Source organism: Mus musculus, chromosome 4, assembly GCF_000001635.26.
Source record: "Mus musculus strain C57BL/6J chromosome 4, GRCm38.p6 C57BL/6J".
NCBI classification, from domain to species: domain Eukaryota; kingdom Metazoa; phylum Chordata; class Mammalia; order Rodentia; family Muridae; genus Mus; species Mus musculus.
In genome coordinates this window covers 33503952-33522566 of record NC_000070.6, presented here as the reverse complement: position 1 = coordinate 33522566, position 18615 = coordinate 33503952, and the positions used below count along the sequence as shown (strand labels likewise).

Here is an 18615-nt window from a genome sequence, read left to right as displayed (position 1 = left end):
GGTCATAACTGCCTGAATCTCTACCACCTCATTAACTGCCAGTGTCTCCCATTGGCCAAGCCCAGCCGCAGCCCAGAAGCCAGGATCGTGGCAATGCAGAACCTTCCCTGAACAATATAGACAACAAACCTGGCAACATTGTCACCTGGTGTCCTGCTCTTGGAATGGCCTTTCCTGTTTGCTGTCACAAGGTCTAATACGCATTGCCATAAGCCTGCCTTGGCAAATCTCTTCTGGCTCCCTTCATTGTGGGAGCTCTTTGTGTGTGCTATGTGCTTTCCACCTGGTCCGGCTCTTCCCCTGTGTCCCACTCACCCACTACTACTGCATCAGAAGCCACCAAACATAGTGGCCCAGCACAGCAGAGTCACCTAATAGTTTTCATGGCCTGACATTGATCCAGCTTCTCTGCTCTCATTTGAAGTCTCCCATAGGCTACCCTTTGGGATCTCCACAGGTTACCCACCTATGGCGTTCCTCAGCTACTCAGGCAGGAGCCTCAGGAGAGACCAGTGTAGAAGATCAGGAGAGAAGGCGAGGTCATCTTCTGGGAGCACATACTGAAAGGTCGTGCTGTGTTCCTTCTGTTGAACTGTGCTCATCAGACACAGCACAGTAACTCCACTCAGCTTCCAGAAGGGGAAAACTAGACTCTTGTGGGAACAAGTGGCATCGATTACTGTAGATCCACCTGTGACCAGTCCTTATCCATACCACCCACACCCTCTTTGGGCCCACAAGGCAGAACAAAACAACTCTACAGACTCCTTTCCTCATACTCCATACAGTGGGTACCAAGGCTTGGAGACTCCAACCCCTTGAATGCCTCCAACACGTCACTAGTGGCTACACTTAGCTTTCATTGTCTCCTCCCGGTCACCCTCCTCCTCTGCAGTGTCCCCAACCATCCCTGGGATACACTCAAACCATCCACACTCCTGCACTCTCCTGACTGGAGCCTGAAGCCTGCTTGTCTCCCTCAAGGGATGCTGGAACATAGGTCTTCCACTAGTCTCTTCTGTAGTCTCAAGACGAGATGATGACAGGATAGGGACGGGGCAGCAGTGGGGAGGATGTGGAGGAGGGTGGAGGATCTTTGATTGTTTGTGGAAGGCATTCTCTCTCCAGAGGCCTGAGATAGTCTCTTAGGCTTCACATTCTACGTCTGAATGCTGGGATTTGCAAAGAAATTGTTACTGGAGAGACAAATGACAACTTTCGTCATTTTCTTGCTTCTAACTTATCATTTAAATATGCGTGTCTAGATTTCCGAGTGTCATCTCGTGAAGGAACTATTCTTACTGTTAAGGGACATCCATGCTAAAATTGTGCACGACTCAGACAGAGGAGACAGACACAGGGAGAGTCACTATGCTTTTCTTTTTTTGGTAAGAGTTGGGGGAAGCGCAGCAGAAGGACAGAAAATAGAAAAGAATAAAGAGAGATCAGCACTGTGGCAGATGGAAATCGTCAGGCGGCAGCAGCAAAGAGCTTGACGGGATGTGTCTCCAAGGAGAAGGGACTTCAGAGCTGCACGACCATTTATTTTATGTTTTTGCATCTGAAACTAGCCATTTTATGCACCGGATAAAAATCAAAGACAATCAGACCAAACTAGTTTTAATTTGGGACTTCGAATGTGATCCTTCCACAGAGAACTCCCTCTCACGACATCTGAAATCACCAGCTCACTGAAGGGAGCTGCAGAGCCATCAGCCTAGATAAGTGTGAACTTATTGCTTGTCAGAAAGAAGATGCTGATAAGATCCCCTCTCCTCTCAGGGGAATTAGGAAGTCTAGACGAGATGCAGATTAATGGCACACCCAAGGAGCATTCCTTATGGTTGTTCCTGGTTTACAGTTGGTCCAGCTTTGGACTGAGAAGGTTTGCAAGCAATGAGGGGCACAGCAAGCATCCTAAGAGCCGACTTCTCTTGATGTGTTTTCCAGAGTGAAAGCTGTCTGTTCGTTTGTTACCTAGTCCGTAAGCCTGAAGCAAAGGGGGCAGAGCAAAGTCTAGGAAGCTGTGCTGCGCATGTGTGCTGAGATTTCCTCTTCTCCAGATCTCTGTCCTTTGCCAATCTGGTCCACAAGGAGAGACCAGGTGGCCCTGCAGCAGGGCCAAGGCCAGGTGATCCGGACAAATTGAACTTCTGCTCTGAGCTTTGGGATTTGTACCCACTAAGTGCCACAGGCTATCAGAGTGGCACCCTCCTGCGCTGCAGATGGGCTAAGGGCCCACAGTTGAAGCTCAGAATCTGCCTGCCTGTGCGACTCCTACCCTCACCTACTTACTACCTTTTCTCAGCAAAGGCCTGCGCATGAGTTCCTCCCATACCGAGAGCTTATGTTGCTTTTCAGGAAAAGCTTCCAGAATCTACTCTAGCATCATGAAACTGGCTCCTAAGGAACCATCACACAATGGCACAGCCAATTTACTTAACCAATGACTTTGACGTGACAAGCTCCAAAGCCCTAGGCAGAACATAGTTTTCTCCAAAAAGATGCATGCAACCTGCAAAGAAGCGTGGCGGGTGTGTGTGTGGGGGGGGAGCACCTTACAACTGCACAACGGATTGGTTCTAAAACTAACTACTTTCTGCTTAACCACTCTGTGAGCAGCGCTCCCCACGCCAGGGCCTGAGGGACATTCCACCCTCATACTTACTAGGGGAGAAGATTTGAGTTCTTCTGTGCCCCTGCCCCCTTTGCCAGCCAACCTCACAATCAGTTTGTTTGGTTGGTTTGGTTTGTTTGTCTTGAGTAAACCTGTGCCACAGCATTGCTGGAAGGAAGGCAAAGGGCTTCCACTCAGCATCCTTCCTTTCTCTAGATCACTGGTTCTCAACCTTCCAATTGCTGCAACCCTTTAACACAGTCCCTCATATTGTGGTGACCCCCAACCATAAAATTATTTCTGCTGCTATTTCATAACTGTAATTTTGCCAACCGTTGCTCTGGGCACATGCTGACTATTGTAGAAGCTTTTTCCTCTTTCTCGTGGCTAGACCTCTGTGGGAACACTGCAAACCCAGAGCCGGGTGGCATGTTCTTACTGCCAGAGCTATGATGAGGCTCAACACTTCATTCTTGCCTGGTGCCCTTCAGTTGTTATGAAAGACGGTGGGGTTGGAGACACAGCAACCTGAGGAGAGAACACAGAGAACTCTTTTATTTATTTATGGATTTTTGTTGGCCACGATAGGGATCAAAGCCAGGACTCACAGGTACCAGGCAAGTGCTTTATCCCTGAGCTATGCACAGCCACTCCAGACTTCAAATCCCCAGCCTTTCAGCTGGGGTCAGGAGCTATCTGAAGGACCAGCTTGTGGCTTACTTCTTCATGAAGGATGAGGACCAGAGGCATGGACAGTGTGTGGGGAGTGTTCAGCAAGAGGCCACAAGCAGCTTCCTAGCCCTAGCCTCTGTGGGTGCCAGCTAGCTGGATAGGTTCTAGAAGGCTGTCAGAGTCCAAGTCTCTAGTGCACCCTCTGCCTTTTGAAATCTTTCTCATCATACCCGGGTTTCCTTTGTCCCGCAGTGAGAGAGGGGAGCAGAGACTGAGTTAGAGGCTTGCTGGAGAATAGGACCTAGAGAGAAAGAAGAAAGAGGATTGCTTTCCTCGTTGATTTTAAGGAAAAGTGTTCCAGGTTAGTGTTTATTGTCAACTTGACACAAGCTAGGAAGAGGGAACTTATCGTCTTCCTTGCACAGGCCTGTGGGAATGTCTGTAGGGAACTGTCTTGGTATTGGTACGGGAGGGTCTGGCCCACTGTGGGCAGCACCATTCTTACGCAGGTGGGGCTGGACTGTATAAGAAAGCTACAGACCAAGCTAAAGGGAGCAGCGTTCCTTCCTGGTTTTGCTCCAGTTCCTGCTTGACTTTCTTCCTTGTTTCTTACTGATGGATGGTGACCTGGAAGTATATGCTGAAATAAACCTTTTCCTCCTCTGAATTGTTTTGGTCAGAATGTTTTATCCAAAGACAAAACTAGGACAGAAGCTTGGTACCAGGATTGAGGTGTTGCTGTGATGACCTGACCATTGTTGTTTGGGGTGGGGGTGGGGATTGTGGAAGCATTTGAAACTCTGGGCTGGAAAGTCGTTGAGTACTTAATGCTTAGTAGACTGTTCTGTGGGAGCTTGGGGGGTTAGAGTGTTGACAGAAATATAGACAGTGGAGGCCTCTTTACTTATGAACGTTCAGAAGGAAGCAAAGACTCTTTGAGGACCATTTGTGTGACATTTCAAATTAAGACTATGTGATTGCTTGTCATCTGGGGCTAAAGAATCAGCTGTGATAAACACAAGATCAATGCCACTGAAGTGAGATCTTCTGGGAAGTATCTCCCCAGGGTTAGCACACTGAAGTATTTGGAGGAGGGGCAGAGGCACAAAACTATACATCAAGCTAGAAGCCAAACATGGCAATGCGTAAGGATCCTCTGTAGGGCACTATTTTTGAAGGTATGAAGTGGCCATGGAGGGAAACTGAAGCTTGCCAGCATGTGACAGAGAGAGTCCTGAAGAGATGTCAGGGAAGGCCATTGGTGAAGGTGAAGTCTCAGGTGCAGGAGACACATGGAGATTTCAGGACTATGGGATGTCTGCGGAGGACATCAGCAGGTGTGGAGTGGAGCTGCCTGAGCCTATGAAATAAATCGTGTGTGCTGAGGAGGGCAGAATTGTAGAATTGGGATGACTAAGCCCTCTGGATCATTAGTGGACCAGATGTTGGACACTGAACTATGTTCACTGCTGGATTTGGGTTTGCTTAAATATGATTGCTTTTATGCCCTTAAAATATCATGTATGTATAGTATGTGATAGTACGTAATTTTTTAAAAAAATTTTACAGGGGCCTACAGTTAAGAGACTTCAGACCCTGAGGTTTTGAGATGGCTCAGTGGTTAAGAGCATTGACTGCTCCTTTGAAGGTCCTGAGTTCAAATCCCAGCAACCACATGGTGGCTCACAGTCATTTGTAATGAGGTCTAACACCCTCTTCTGGGGTGTCTGAAGACAGCTACAGAGCACTTACATATCACAATAAATAAACCTTTGCCGGGTGTGGTGGTGCACGTCTTTAATCCCAGCACTTGGGAGGCAGAGGCAGGTGGATTTCTGAGTTTGAAGCCAGCCTGGTCTACAAAGTGAGTTCCAGGACAGCCAAGGATACACAGAAAAACCCTGTCTCAAAAAAACAAACAAACAAACAACAAACAAACAACAACAAAGAGAGACTTCGGACCTTTAAAAAGACAGGGCCTAGTTTCGTTTCTGTTTCTGTTTTTATTTCTGTTTTCTAAGGCAGGGTTTTCCTTTTGTAGCCCTGGCTGTCCTAGTATCACTCTGTAGACCAGGCTGGCCTTGAAATCACAAAGATTTGCCTGCCTCTGCCTCCCAAGTGCTGGGATGGGATTAACTGTGTAAGCAGCCACCACCACCCGGCTGGCATTGAATGTTTAAAACAAAGACTATGAAAATTTTAAAAGTTGGACTAGCTATGTTCTCTATCATGATAGTACCATGAGCTTTGGGGACAAACAAGGAAGGAAAGGTTATGGTTTAACAGTGAACTGTTTGTGTGTCAGGTTGACAAGTGGGTTGAAGAGGGCCATGAAGAGGGGCAGATGTGTCTCATACATCGGAGGGCCTGAAGGACATGAATATTCTCAGGCAGGTGATGAGAAGCCTTGGAGATCTGAGACAGGCCACAAAGGGCTAAATTTGCCCTCGGGAATGGTTGTCCTGTTTCTGTTCTGGTGAATGAATAGGGTGCTATTTCTTCATGTCTTGGCTTAGGAATCAAAGCCAAAGAAACCGGTCTTCCTTGTCCTCACAGACCTGATCTTTACTCTGTATCAAAGCATCACTTATACATGGGTTTAAGAAGTCAGCGGGATACGTGCACACAAGAGAAGACAGCTGTGCCCGAGTCCACTCCTTGTTGCAATCCTCAAGACTTGGTGCCTTATATTGCCCACCTCCTTATCCGGGATGCATACTTAGGAAATCCTTTCATTTCTCTTTCAGACACAAGCTGCATTCTCTCCACCTTCCGGGTGCTACAGCCCCTGCTCCAGGGAAGGCAGCACGTACTTTACTCAATGATTTCACAGAGCCAAGCTTCTACCACCTCCACTGCGCTTCGCATTCCTTCCCAGTGCTAGCACTGGCTTGGCTTTTTGTGTTTGTGGTACTATCACATTTTTCTTCCCCATCCTCTCCACCTCATCTACCCTGCACAGCTCCCTCCTGGCTCATTCGGGGAGCCCGCCAGCCTCAGTGGGAATTTTCAGGGGCCCTGTTTCCTCCGGCAGTAAAGAACGCAACGAAAATTTTTCTTTTTTATAGTATAATAATTTTGAACTTGCCTGACAAGTTCATGGGGGAATTACTCTTATCTGCATGTATGTGTTAGGTTTCTGGGGGCACAAAATCGAATCCCATCTTTGGTTTCCAATTTGCTACTGCCTCTATTTTTACCAGACTGATGTATACAATACCCACAAGCAAACGCAGCTGGTACTCACTCCTTCCAGGTGCACAGTAATTTAACTCAACACTAGCATATCCTTCCCAAGTAAAAAGGCATCCCAGTCTTGTTTTAATGAATAGATAAAGCTAATTTGTAATTAGTATACTTGGTCGTTAATATGCAAATGAAGCCTGCTGTTATCTGTAATTAGCACCAAATACTTTATTGCTAAGGATGCTCCTGAGGTCCTTACTCAGGTCCCCCCTGGCATGGAGGTCCTGGCCCTCCTCCAGCTGCACTCCTGTGGACACCCTCCCTGGGAGCTGACCTCTCTCTTTACCTTCCAGCATCTGCCTCCCCTTCACTCCTCCTTGAGAGTGGACATATCACCATCCCTCTGCAGCTATGGACTCTGAATCCAGCGATGCTTTAACCCTACCCCCACCCCTCACCACCCACCCCCTGTACTAAATCAGCCCTAAATCCCACTAATTTCCCAGGCTATGGCTGTGATCTCTGGTGTCTACCTACTGTGCTGCCCCAAAGCCACACCACCCTTTTCTAGAGTACCTGTGTGGTCTTTCTCAACAGGCCTTTTGTCTACCCAGATGTCAATTTCAATAGGATTTCCTCTAGAAAGGTGTCCAAATTCCTGGTTCTCCACACTTGCCGTAAAAGCATAGTGGCCACTATTCAAGTGAACCTCATATGCCTCCCCTTTAACTGCTAAATCACTCAGCCAGTGCTTGCCTGCTGTCTCTTTCCACTCCTAAGCACAGTGTGTGTGTGTGTGTGTGTGTGTGTGTGTGTGTGTGTGTGTGTTTCAGTCTTTTATCAGCTGACACACAGTAGAGCATCGGCACATGTTTGTGAAAAATGATCAAATTATCCTGTTGTTTTAATTTAAAAGTTTTGTATCCATTGTTGCTATTTAAAGAGTTAGCCTGGCAAATGACTTCTACCTACCACACCTTTCACCAAATGATTGGGGAATTCTCAATGAGGAAGCCCCCTCCCTGGTGTGGGGGTTGGGTTGCCTCGTATTCCTGTCCGTAGGTAGGCCAGCACAGTTCGCTCCTGGAGTGCCCAGCAACAGAGCTACAAGCTTTCAGGCATCTGAGCCCTTCCAACCTCTAAGGTGTGAACCGTCAGTTGGCCAACTCCCTGAAGTCTAGCCAGTTGGGTCCCTGCTCTGTTGCCCACATCTGCAGCCACTGGCCTCACAAGCATATCAAGTCTTCTGACAGCAGCTCTAAAAACAGGAGGAAGATTTTCTCTTTGGCAGGAACATTTGGAATAACATCTTTTCAAGTGTGTAGATTGGAATATGAATAGGACGGGGGAGTGGTAGGAAGGGATTGGGAAGGAGGGGCTGGGCCCACAGCTTGGGCCATTCTAAAAGGGCTGGCCAGCCAGGAAGCTTGCTTTCTTTCTCTACAAAATGACAAAATCACTGTGGGGACATTTACAGCCAGAATTTCTTTGACATTTTTAAAAAAATCTCTGAAATCATCAAAACTGGAAGTGCGTGTACCATGTGCGCTGGCAATGGGACTGATTTGGAAGGCACCCCAGGGCCTGCTTGCTTTAGTCAGGTTTGTTGTCTGGGTTTCGCACAACGGAAGGGAAGCACTTGTCAGTTTTCAGGGCAGCTTTGACTGCATGTGGAAGCTGGGGAAGAGGGCCAATGGCTCATTTACATACAACTAGCAGTACATGTGTGTCTCCACTGTCTACATGTGTGTCTTCACTGTCTACATATGTGTCTCCACTGTCTACATGTGTGTCTTCACTGTCTATACACGTGTTCCCACTGTGTACACACGTGTCCTCACTGTGTACACACGTGTCTCCACTGTCTACATGTGTCACCACTGTCTACATGTGTGTCTCCTCTGTTTACATCCATGTTTCCACTGTCTACACATGTATCTCTACTGTCCACATGTGTCTCCACTGTCTACTCGCATGTCACATTCTCTGGTAACAGAGTGGAAGGACAGGAATGAGATATTGTGGAAGAACCAGAGACTAAAGAAGGTTACTGAATTTAACTGATCCTCACAGCAGGCACTGGGCTACTCTCCTAGACCCACAGTGGGCTCCATCCCTCCAAACATAGGGGCCACCTAGAATAGGGCACCCCACATTCTACTCTCCACCTGAGATTCCTGACTGCTCTTCCCTCCACAATCCTCCCCCATCAATCATCTACTAGGCTCTAGTGTGATGTCAAAACCCAGCAGCACCTGGGGACAACTTCCAGTAAAGATGCCATGACAGAGAATCTGTCCCTGAGCTGCAAATACCACTCTTCCTTTATACAGGCAAAAAAAAAAAAAAAAAAAAAAAAAGGGAGGAAAGGAAAGAGACCCGGGGATTGTGATTCTAACCTCAGAGAATGGGCCCTGAAGCAACTTCCTCAGCCCAGTGCGGCTCTTTCAGGAAGCCCTGCACAGCCTCCGGGCAGCACACTGTGTTCCACTTTAACCAAGGCCAAGCACTGAGACCCTAGGTCACTAATGTGGGCTGGCACATTCTGAAACAGGAAGTAAAATAGCTTTGTGACTGGCATTCCTTCTCTGTCACTCTCACAGGTGCACAAGGAAAGGTTTGGAGATTTGCAGGGTGACAAGAATAAAGGAGACTACCAATCAAATTCTTACCAGCAGTGGCCCGCGAAAGAAACAGCTCTGCACTTCTGGGAACAGGTGTGCAAAAATCATTCCAACTTTATCTGCCCAAAGAACTGCTTGCCAAGTCTGGAAGTTTCAGGATGGAGAACCTTGGGGTACCAGACAAAAACTACACCTTATTTCAGAAAGATTTTTGCCAAAGACTTCTCCCAAAAGCAAGGCCCCCGAAGCTCATTCACAACGTTCAGGTAAGAGCCTATGTGAGGGCTTAACTAAAATTCTCTCCAAGGGGAGGTTTCTTTAAGGAGAGGTGGTCTCCAAATGGAGAGGCTGAAGGAAACGGGCTTTCTCCAGAATTAGTATCAACTGTAACCCCAGGTCTAAGGAAGAGTCAGAATTGGCCCATCCTGGGCTCTTCTCAGATACTTTTACTGCTTTCTGTCCCTTTAAAGAGCAGTTTGCCCAGGCTGTGGCCAGTGAGTGTTAGTGATGGCCTTCAGTGGAGCTTGTCACCAATTTACAGCTGGTTCGATGGGCTGACTATATGGTAAATGTCAAGAGCCACCCCTTCAGGTTTACCCTCTATTTTGAGGTCACCCACCCTCAGCATCCAAAATGTACTGTCAGGATCAGTCACCGAAATACATTCATGATTTAGATGAAGTTAATGCTATGTCTTAGAAAAAAACATTTTTCTAGGGATGGCCAAAAACAGAGCAAGGTGCCTATAGGGTGCTGACACACCCAGAGAGAATTGAGAGCAATGACCGGGCCACCCTGTACAGCTAGGGGCCACTAAGGGCTACCAAGGTGTCATGCCACTGCAACCTTGCAGTATCTGGTGGCTTTGGGGTCTGCCTTCTGTTTATCTATCGGGCATGAATGTCAGAAGTTCAGACCTAAAACAATCTGAGAAATACCATCTCTTAAAACTCATGCCAAATGCCACCTTAAGGCCATGTGGAGAAAGAAAATAAGGGCCAAGCCCCAGCTCCCCGGACATGTGATTCTGGGCAAGTTACCAAAGACCTCTGAGCACAGGTCTCCTGCAGAAGCACAGATGCTAACTATCCCAGAGAAGCCTAAGGCTCAATCACAGAGTGAGCATGGTTTGTTCAATACCCAGCTCTCACCAGTGACCACAGTCCTTCCACCAGGAAGTGGTTCCTGGAGCCAACCAAAGGCCACCCAGCTTCTCTTGACCTGCTGCAGCAGTACATCCCTTTCATCTCTCTCTCTCTGTGTTACTAGTCAGCAATGCAGTCATGCTGGCCATCTATGTACCCCTGACCCTTGCCTCCAACACATATCTCAGGTATAGCTTCTGAGTCTCTTGCAGGATTGGGGGTCACATTGGCCCTGCCTGGGCTGAAGCATTGGGTAGCTGTCCAAGCCCCTGAAGAAAGTGCAGCCACATGGGTGGAATGGTAGAGGGTGACAAACTTGAAGATTTCCTCTGCAGCACTTTCTACCAGCAGTAGGCTTGGCTAGCCACGTGAGTCATTTTAAACAGCCTACAAAATCACCATTGATTTCAACGCATTGATTTTCTACACCACAGCAACACATTAAGTCTCTTTTCTGAAAAAGACAAAAGAGAACTCAAGGAATAAACCATCACTCCAAAGCTCAGTCACATTAATTCAATAGACTCCACACTGGTGTCTGGATGACCTGGGAAGGACATTTGCTTCTGTCCAGTAAGTTCTGTTACTTAACAAGTTAAAGAGTGACCATGCCTCAGAGAAGAGGTGATCTGATATCCCCAGATACGAGTTGTGCCTGTGTGACAGGCTTCAGGGACACCTCCCTCACTGGTCAGGCGTGGCAAGGCTTCGAGGAGGCCAGCTGCCAGCCTGTATCCATGTGTACTCACACTCCCAAATCAGGGGCAGCCGTGTCCCAGCATCTGGCTTTGTTCTGGAAATTGCAGATTTCTTAAAAAGGAGCTTGGACTTCCAACCATGGCTCTTAACTCTGAGGAAGATCTCTAATCACCTTCCACACACATTTCCAACTCTTGTTGCTGGGAACTTTGGTTCTTTTCCCACACCACCCCCACCCCACTCCCAGCAGAAGATGCTCATAGCTGAAACATATATACTGCCCTGTTTTATACATATATATGTTACATATTTTATATGATATATATGTGTGTATATATATATATATATATATCCCCACCCCACTTCTATACTTAGTTTCCAGCTCAAGTGGATTTTATTTATTTATTTATTTATTTATTTTTAGGACGTGTCAGATAAATCTGTTCATCTTTTTTGAGTTGAAAGACTGGAAGAAATCACACGTCGCTTCAGATGTGAGATGCGCATGGGCGGTTTGCATCCTGCCCAAAGATAGCTCAACTTCATTTTGAGATGTTTTGCCTTCTTTGGCAATCAAAATCCAACTTTTCTACATAGGCATGTGCCTACGGGTTACAAAACTTGAATACATCAACATTGGTTGTGGTCTTTGCCTCACCTCCAGATAAACTTGTGCACCTCAGGGGTGTGGGCTGCACCAGCCTTCTAGAAATCCTGGGCTGCTCAGGCTCCACGAAAGCGAAACACGTGAATGCTATTAACTACACCTAGAAGACCGTGGGCAGGGAAGGAAGCACAGGGGAAGGCGGAGAGCTCAGCTTTGGCGTATTGAGGTTGAGGTGACTATTAGACACCCCAGCAACGATGACAAGCTGTCAGTGGGATGTCTGAGTTCAGCACTCAGGAATGAGAGCCACGCTCTAAATGCACTTGGAAACTGTGACAAAGTGGACAGAGGCCAGCATTCCCTCCGTAAGAGGCACCCAGAGCAATCAGCTCCCTCGAGGTTTCTAAAGAGTCTAAAGGTGATAGATAGCCTGGCTTTCTCAAAGATCAATTTGCCCAACTGAAGGAATCCACCTGCCCTCCCCCATCCTCATCCCTATTTAAGGAAGGACCAATGGCAAACAAGCTATAAGTCTGAAAATCACCAAGTTATGTGAGAAAGTCACTTATTTCTCAGTAGGTTCATATGTAAAATGGGACAATTGTATCAAGGCTCCATATGAACAGCAGACTTTTTTTTTTTTTCCTCTTGGAAGATCCAAGCCGGCCATAAGGGGTCAGAAAGTAATCTCCCACCCCAAAACTTCCTCCCTACAGGGAGACACCCCCCCCCAAGCTACATCTCACCTCTTCTCAAAGCACCACCGTGGGGAGCACGCTGGCACACACAGTGCTGGAACAGTAAGTAGGTGAGAGCTACATCCTGGTCCACAGGCCAGGAGAAAGAAAACCACTGGGTCAGTGGACGTATGCTTTCCAAACCTCCAGCCCATCCTCTAGCAAGGCCACATCCCCTCATCCTTCTCATCCTATCAGAGAGTTCTACTCCCTGATGATAGGCATTCAAACATGCATATGGGGTCCATTCTTACATATAAAAAATAGCAAAAACAAACTTTAAAAACCCTCCTCCAAGACCTGGATAAAGTTCATTAGTCTTATTCTGTGGTTTATATTATTCTCTTGAGTCTAGAGAAATAGTTCAGTGTTTAAGAGCACTGGCTCCTCGTCCAGAGAATCTGGGTTCAATCCCCAGTGCCCAAATGAGTTCTTACCCATCGGTGACGCCAGTTCTAGGGTACCTGGTGCCCTCCTCTGGCTTCCAGAGGCACTTCCTGGTACACACACAAGCATGCAGGCAAAACAACCACATACAAAAAGCTAAATTAAAACACCACCACCAATAACAACAAAATTACTGTCTTCTGTCTGTCAGAGTGTGTGGAGGAGGGGGCATTATTAGATGCTTTGGGAAAAAACCTTTCCAGAATGTCTGAAAACCTGAGCCTGCTTTTTTGTTTGTTTGTTTGTTTATTTTTGTTTTTCAAGACAGGGTTTCTCTGTGTAGCCTTGGTTGTCCTGGAACTCACTCTGTAGACCAGGCTGGCCTCGAACTCAGAAATCTGCCTGCCTCTGCTGGGATTAAAGGCATGCGCCACCACACCCGGTTTGCATTCTTAATATAGCTTAATGCTAGAGAGGCTGCCCTCAATCCTCAGAGTCTCTTACAATATTTAGCAGTCACTAACGGTGAGAAACTTTGCATGTTGGAATAAGAATTTATAACTATTTTTTTGCAATCTTTCAGAAATGTCAACAGTTGAAACTATATTTAAAGAATCATCTTTTCTCCTTTTCATAACTTCCTTGCGATTTCTTGCTGACATTTCTCGGATGCCTCAAGTGGACTTCTAATTCAATGGACATTTCACATCAGTTCTTTCCATCAGTGACGAGGCTCTAATGTGCAGAGCACGCTGCTACCCAGGACTGAAAAGAAAGCCTCCAAACCTGGCCATCGTATGCCCAGCCCCACTCCTGGGCCCTCCACAGCCTCTTAGACACCCTCTTTGGCTCGTCTGTATCAGAGCCATGTGCTTACAAGCCGCCCAGGCGGAAGGGGCTGCTGTCAGCTCTCTGGTTGGCCAGGCCAGCTCCGGAGAAGGGCCTTGTGAGTTTGGTTTTCATACTTTCATCTACAGGGAGTACAGGCTGTTGCTGCTCAGAAGCCCAGGATGTTCCAGGGCTGGAAGGGGCCAGTCCTGTAGGTTGAGACTGTAGACACCTTGTCATCCCTGGTGATAAATGACTAGTTTCCTGAAGGAAAGGTTGGGCAGATGTCTTTGACCTCAGTCAGCATGCTCACGTAGGCTTACCATGGTGGGATGGATTATTTAGGCTATCTGCTGTAACTTCTAACCCCATCATGTGCCTTTCTTCACGTTTTGCTTTTCTTGGTCTGCATCTCTCTCTTTTGACTTAACTTTCTTGCTCTTTTTCTGGCTGCGTTACTCAGCTGGTTATTTCTTTCTCCCATTAGCTAATCATGCTGGGCCCTCAGGCCTTTTCACTTGACACCTGTTACTGACTGCATCTGAATCCTGCTCTCCTTGCTCCCTTACCATCCGGAGCATAACCCCCATCTCTCTCTCTAGCCAACTCACTGGACTCAGAAAACCTTTTTATCCAGCCTCATGTGGCTGGCTTCTCCTCTTGCCTCATTTCTGCTAATGGTGCCACTGCTGTCCCACCTAGACTCTAACCCTCTGATAGTGGAACCTGGAGGTTTAACATTCTAAATGTCCACCACGTCCATTCCCTATTTATACAGTTTCTGTGTTCTAAGCTTTGACCTGCATCCACTAAATACAATAGACTCCCAACTTCAATGCTCAGATTATCAGATAATTCTCACAAAGAAAAGTTTGGCTTATACTCTTCTTGAATAGACATTCAAAACCCTGCACAGTGTATAAGCCAGATTTTACTCTGAGATTCTAAAAATAATCACGCCCATATGTTGTGCCTATATAGTTTAGGTGCTGGAAATATAGCCACTGAAGAAATACTTCACACAGAAGTTGTATTCTAGAGAGAAGACTTAAACGACAGGCAAACAGCTAACATACACTAGAAAGGAACCGTAAGGCGGCCACGGAACTCCAGGTAGCACAGCCACTGCGGGAGCAGTGGAGATGTAGAGACTTCTCATACTGTGGGAAGAATATTCCAGATGCACAAAGTTCAAAGTCCTAAAGGGAGAGCTTGTTTAGCTAGTGGGATATAGCACAGAAACTAGAGTGACAAGTAGGTTGAACGGGAGGCAGGTCATGTTGCTACCAAACTAAGGGGAGCACAGGGCCTTTCAGAATGTCTTGAACAGGAAAGTGACCTGCTTCCAAAAGCAGTACATCAACAGTATGGAGAGCACACAGGGAGACAGGCAGAAGCTGGCTAGCCTAGCCAGGCAGTGGTGGTGCACGCCTTTAATCCCAGCACTTACGAGGCAGAAGCAGGAGGATTTCCGAGTTTGAGGCCAGTCTGGTCTACAGAGTGAGTCCCAGGACAGCCAGAGCTACACAGAGAAACCCTGTCTTGAAAAACAAAACAAAACAAAAGAGGCTATCCTAAAGGTCTGAGATCACAGAAGCTGTGGCGACAGACATGGATGACAGAGGAACCTGCTGGGAGATGGAGGAGTTGTCATATTTTGAAGGTAGTGCTGTCAACATTTGCTAATGGACTGGATGTAAGAGAAGAGAGTCAAAGCCAATTCAGAAGCAACTGAAAAACTGTGATTGCTATTAACTACACTGGGAAGATGACGGTGGGCAGAGAAGGAAGCACACAGGAGGGCGGAGAGCTCAGCTTTGGCGTATTTAGGTTGAGGTGACATTAGACACCCCAGCAAAGATGTTAAACTGTCAGTGGGATGTCTGAATTCAGCACTCAAGAATGAGAGCCATGCTCTAAATGAACTTGAAAACTTTGATAGCGTGTGGACAGAAGTCATTGGACTGCACCTGGGCCATTAGTATAGGTGGGAAGGGCAAGAAAGACTGGAAAAAAAAATAATCATATGTGGGAGAGAAGAAAATCAAGAGGTCATAATGGCCTAGGAGCCAAGCTCATGTTTGTGAACATCTCTGAGTCTGTGAAAATGGGACTTCATTTTGCTCTGTACTTTAAGCATCTCTGAAGTTTCTCATTGAGCAATGAACAGCTGTGCAACATACTGCCAGCAGACTGTTTATGTAAGTGCATTTGACCCTATGCAGAGTATGGTGACAGGATCTATGGAGATTAAAGCTTGTTGGATTGGAGGCAAGGATGTGGAGGGACCAAGAGCAAACAGCTCTTAAGGCCTTTTGTAGCAAACAGAATAAATAAAGGAGCCAGCAGCTAGAGGGAGATGGGGGATAAGGATAGGAGGGCTAGCTGCAGACAGAGATTACTGTTCTATTTCTAGGCAATTTCCTTGGCAAAACAGTAAATAACCCTTACAAATGTGGCTCCTGCCTACCCAGGAAGGCCAAGGTCACCTCTCTCGATTCCACCCACAGAAGATATCTCAAGCATTGTAGCTCTTACCTACAAGCAACACTGTCCAGAAACTTTGTAAGACTTTAGTGGAGATGTGTCCAAATAGCATTTCTTCAGGACTCACCTTGATGTCTATCAGAGCACACTGTGCTTATACCAAAGACATCAAAGCCACACAAGGATGTCCAGACGGAGGGCAAAAGAACTTACATGGAAACTCTGCAGTTTCTTATTCCTTTAGATCCTGGAAGATGTTCAAGAGCAGCAGCCTCCTTCCCTTGCTGTTTGAAGACAAGGCTGGAGGCATAGACTTACCCAAAGGGAACCAGAATTTATTTTTATTTTATGTGCACTGGTGATTTGCCTGCATGCATCTCTTCGTGATTCCCTGGAACATGACTTACAGGCTGCCATGTGGGTGTTGGTTATTGAACCCAGGCCCTCTGAAAGAGCAGCCAGTGTTCTTAACTACTGAGCCATCTCTACATTCCCAGAAACGTCTGTTGGTAGTGGTAGGAATTTTTTGTTTTTCTGATTTATTATGTGTCCAGTGTATGCCTGCATGTGTGCCTGCAAGCCAGATGAAGGCACAAGATCTCATTATAGATGGTCATGAACCACCATGTGATTCCTGGGAATTGAACTCAGGACCTCTGGAAGAACAGCCAGTGCTCTTAATTTCTGAGTCATCTGTCCAGCTCTCAAATTTATTTTTAAAACTGAAAAGCCCCAACAGTTACCAAAGGATTTCCCTGTGAAAACATGAGAAAATGGGTGATGGGTAGGTTGAGCCTCCTACTTATCATACAGAAAGTTCAATGAAACTGCACTAAAAAGTAACTCCATCAAAAGGACAACCTCCTTTTCATCTCCCTGCTAACATATCCCCAAAAGAGAGAACAGGGCACTACTACCTGCCCATAAGTCTCCCTGAGAGGTTCCTGTTTTCAGTGCAAAAGGAAAAAAGAGACAAGGTGCTGCTGATGGAATTAAATAGGAGCTGCCTCAGACATGGCTCTGAATAGTCTTCTGAACGTATGGTTCAGTATTTCAGTTCCAAGGAGAGGACCAGGGTGACATTTCCATACAGCTAATCCAAGGGAGACAACAGCATAAAGGGACATTTGAATGCTGCTACTGCTAAGCTCTGTGACCCAGCCGCACCATTATGTCTACAGCCCGGCGTCTGAAGGAGAAAAATTTAAAGCATCACTGTATGCCTCCTTGCAGATATCTGTATTAGGGTGGAGGCTGAGGCTCCTGGGCTCAGCCCAACAATGGAACACTGTGAACAGAGGATGTACCACTGTTTTCAAACTTAGATGGCATAGGCGGGAGCCACACCACAGAGGGTTTTCCTGCAGTGCTAGGATGTTCTTAGTGGAACTTAAGAGAAGCAGCTTGAAGACCACTCTGAGCTTGTGATCTAAAGAAAAATAGACTGTGTACCAAAGTTGTAATTGGAAAAACACATGACTTCCTGTTGGTCTAGTCCAGGAGTTGCCAACCTGTGTTTGTGACATCTTAGAAGTCGCATATCAGATATTTAATTACAATTCACAATCATGGCAAAAAATAGTTATGAGTAGCAATGAAATAATTTTATGGTTGGGGCCACCACAACATGAGGAAATGTATTAAAGGGTCATAGCACTAGGAAGGTTGGGAATCACATTCTAGTCGAAGCTGAATTCTGTTTTTCTTGGTTGTGTTTGGTCAAATTAAGTTCTGTCCCTTACATAGCTAAATTTCAGGGCTAGAGAAATGACTGAGAGGTTAAGAGTGCCTATGTGAGGTAGTTCACAACTGCCTGTAACTCTAACTCCAGGGGGACCCTACACCCTCTGGCCTCCTCAGGCATCTAAACTTACATCATACATACCTTGCCCCATGCACATAATATAAAATACAATTAGGATAAATACTGACAAGTTTCATTCTACTTGGTTTTTCTTTTTTTAAATGTACAGGTAATTCCAGTTTTTAACCCATGTGCATTTTACATGCATGCACAACAGAATCACCCATACAATCAACCACTGTCGTGTCCAAATATGTCCTTCAGCTGTATAAGCAAGAATGGTTGCTCTTCTGAGGGTCTCCATGTCCAATGCCTTAGTTATAAGCTGTCTGGTAGATAACCTACATAAGTGTTTTACTTAGGGTTTCTATTGCTGTGATAAACACAATAACCAAAAACAACTTGGGGAACACAGAATGTATTTTATTTCATACCTTATAAGTCCCTCGTCCAAGGTTAGGGCAGGAACTCAAGGCAGGAACCTGGAGACAGGAACGGAAGCAGAATCCATAGAAGAATGCTTCTTACTGGCTGGCTCCCTACGGCTTGCTCAGCCTCCTTTCTTGTATCAACATGACCACCTGCCCAAGGGTGGCACTGTCCAAGACGTGCTGGGCCCTCCCACACCATTCATCAATCAAGGACATGCCCCACAGGCTTGTCCACAGCCAATCTGGTAAATATTTTCCCTAATGACTCGAGTCTGTGTCAGCTTGACTTAAAACTAGTCAGCACAATGTGCCAACACAAGAATCTTGCTATCCTAGGGTGAGATGCAGGTACAAAGAACAATACAATAAAAAAGTGTTATATGTAAAAACC

The 18615-nt window shown here is 46.4% G+C and overlaps 1 long non-coding RNA gene across 1 annotated transcript; it reads right to left on the bottom strand.

Annotated features, from left to right (window-relative positions):
- Positions 1-1345: 1345 nt before the first annotated feature.
- Gm52726 lies at positions 1346-12996 on the bottom strand. Its single transcript, XR_003955376.1, has 3 exons — positions 11602-12996; positions 9148-9266; positions 1346-3145 (listed from the first exon to the last, which is right to left on the bottom strand). It is a non-coding gene; the product is annotated as a predicted gene, 52726 (long non-coding RNA).
- Positions 12997-18615: the final 5619 nt, after the last annotated feature.